Here is a 3,268-nt window from a genome sequence, read left to right on the forward strand (position 1 = left end):
TTCATGCATTAAGGGGCATTGTCAGAGACAAATTGCTTGATAGTATCATTATTCTGACAAAGTAAAAACTCACAAGCATACTGCAAATGGTTCAAATGGCTCTAAGCACTATGGGACTTTCCATCTGAGGTCATCAGTCCCCTAGACTTTGAACTATTTAAAACCAACCTAAGGAAATCACACACAACCATGCCTGAGGCAGGATTCGAACCTCCGACCATAGCAGCAGTGTGGTTCCGGACTGAAGCACCTAGAACCACTCGGCCACTGCGGCTGGCCGAACATACTCCAGGAAGTGCAGCTCAGATACAGTGGTGGATCATGAACACACCGTTAAAAGAGAAAGATGGCTTGTACCATCTACTTCTGAACTGACTTTTACTTATTTTATTAAATGTTACATGGTTATGATGAAAGGTATAGCAAGAATTGTTTACATATTATTTGATTTCTGATTTCGAACAGTCATCATCATCTTGAGATCTGTTTGTCGTGATTAAAATGATACAAAAACATAAAATATTTACTCAAAAGTAGCAGGATCAGAAAACATAAAACATAATGAAACTGAAAGGAGAGTAATTGTATGTAATGCACACGATGGGCCCAACATCAGCATGCCACCATATTCATCACCTACAACTGTCTTTCAGTCTCATCATGTGTTATATTTTCTGAAGTTGCCATTCTGGTGAATGTTTCCATGTGGTTTGTGCTATTTTTTATCACAGACCAATCTGAAGATGATCATAATTGACCACAAGTAGTGATAAAAACTGATACAAATTCCACAGTTATTCAATTTGTTTAAAAAATTTACATAACTGTAGCCACTAATTGATTTTCATTGCATGTCAAGCCTATATCCATCAAATCATGTTTCATGTGCATTTGCATCTATAGGAGTTCTTCCAAGGAGGGGCAAATTACCAGAGTTAATGCAACTGATTAGGTGAGTTCGAAAACATAACACACCCCAAAAACTAAATTTGGCAAGAAACACAAAACGTAACATACCTCAACAGGCAGATAGTTATGTAATTACCATTTTAAAGGAGATTACATTAGTATCTAGATGGTAGCCTAAGCATATTTCAATTGTACACTGAATAGTGTCAGAGGAGGGGGGGAGGGCTATAAAATGTAATATACAATGGAACCTGATTAAAAATTGCTACTTAAATAATTAAAACGGAAATTTTGAAAGAATAATTGAAAGAAATTCGAAGGTACACATATCCTGAGTGAACTTTAACTGACATTAATATCAACAGACCCTCAATATTCAATACATATATTCAGCATTTAAATTGAAGGTACTTCCTTTCTTGTCAGCGCCATTGTGCATAGAGCTTGTTATGACAATACTCGTTCTGGATCGCCCCTCTTCTGCTCATGTAAATTACTCTCATTTGCTTTGATCCTCCTGATGCAGGATTCTCGGCGTGTCGCGGAATGATGAACAGTCGGGTATGGTTGTCCTGAAGGTATGAATAAACTTTTCTATCTCGATCAGTTTCTATTACACCTTTTAATGCACCATTGTAATACATATTTTTTTAACAATATTAACTTGGTGGAACTCGTCATACATCCACCTGCTACCACTTATAGACACAGACAAATGACTAATAAGAAATTTAAAAAAATGTCCCCCACTGTGCACTGATGTGATACGGAGGTGCACAGTGTCTGAACTAATTTCTCTTTTTGTGGGCTGATAACCCTGGCCGATATGGGCATAGTCTTTAATTTTCGGCCATTGGAGTTATCCTATAGGGTTACCATTTATATAGGTATGTTATCTCCCATAACACATATATACATAGGTTTTCCTTCATAACAAAGTGCTTGCTGTATGTGCATAGTCCCATTATTGTCAGTCAGTATCTGACTAGCGTTTAGCTTGCGAAGCATGTGCGTGCAGATCGAGATCCATTCCCATCCCTGCTCGCTTTCACATGTTTAATATATAGTCACAGTGCCCTTGTTGTGCTTCCACATAGCCTTTACTGCACAAATTCGTGAAGCTTGTGTTAAGCGGCGTGATCGTTTATGAAATCTCCAGTGTGGTGAAAACTGGTTTCCATATCAGGGGCCCAAGAATGTATTTCAACTCGTCGCTCGCACTAAATCGGTGGGGACACCAGCCATACATTCGACATCCGCCGACAATAAATTTCTTGATGCTTTAAGATGTTGTCATGCACAGAAAATTCATGTTACACGAAGTATTGTGATTTTTAGCTCATCGCATGCACACCCACATATCTCTCACACACACACTTAATACTTTGCAGGCAGCTTTCGTATGTTTGTGTGCTTTGTTTTTGAGCGTCTGGGTGTTATTCAGCATATGTATGTTACTTTTCTGGTCGAATTCCGCTGTCTATAGGTTATTCGGTTGTCTGTTAGTGTTTTGCGTTTGCCAAGCGATTGGCTGATTATTGCTGGTAGCTTGTGTCTGCCCATATTGTACTGGCTGGCCATATGCTACTCGCCCATTGTATCGGTTGCACTTGTCTCTCTTCGTGTATTAAATCTGTTGACTCCAGTACAGATAGAAAGTATTCAGTGCCGTGTTCTGGGATGGTAATGACTTTTTCCCTAATGTTGGCAGGAAGACGGCTCTTTAAAATTTTCAGCACATCTATTTGAGATACTGGGTTCGTCCAGTATCTGGTTTTGTTCAAATATTTTCCAAAATAGCCCCTTAAGCTTCCATACTTGCTATTGAAAGGAGCTGGATTCAATACTTCACGTCTGAGCCTCTCTTGTACGGCCTCAGGCCAATACTCATCCAGAAATGCTCTCTCAAACTGTTCATAATAGTGGTAATGTTCCACCATGTCCGTAGCCCATAGCAGAACGTCACCCTGTGTGTATCCAACAACAAATCTAATTATCTGGGGTTCGGTCCAGGTACGAGGTGAAACATTTCCAAATGCTGTTATAAAGACCACAGGGTGTGTTCTTTTCCTTTCATATGTAAATATTGGGAATTGTCGATGCCTAAGTAATCCCTCGTCTACAAGTAATGTTGACAACCACAGCGCACTGTCAGTGACAGGCATGTTTATGTTTGCTCATGGGGTGGCGCATGGCAACTGCGCTTGCTCGACAGGTGTAACTGCTGGCAAGTGTTGTTGCATTGTGTAGCCTTTGCTATTGTACTTCGACAGGCTAGCCCCATACTGTGGGTAACCAGTGAAGGTACTTAACTTCTCTAAAAGCATATGATGTTTTGCAATGTCAGCAGTTTTAGCAA

This window comes from Schistocerca piceifrons, chromosome 1 (genome assembly GCF_021461385.2).
Source record: "Schistocerca piceifrons isolate TAMUIC-IGC-003096 chromosome 1, iqSchPice1.1, whole genome shotgun sequence".
NCBI lineage: Eukaryota > Metazoa > Arthropoda > Insecta > Orthoptera > Acrididae > Schistocerca > Schistocerca piceifrons.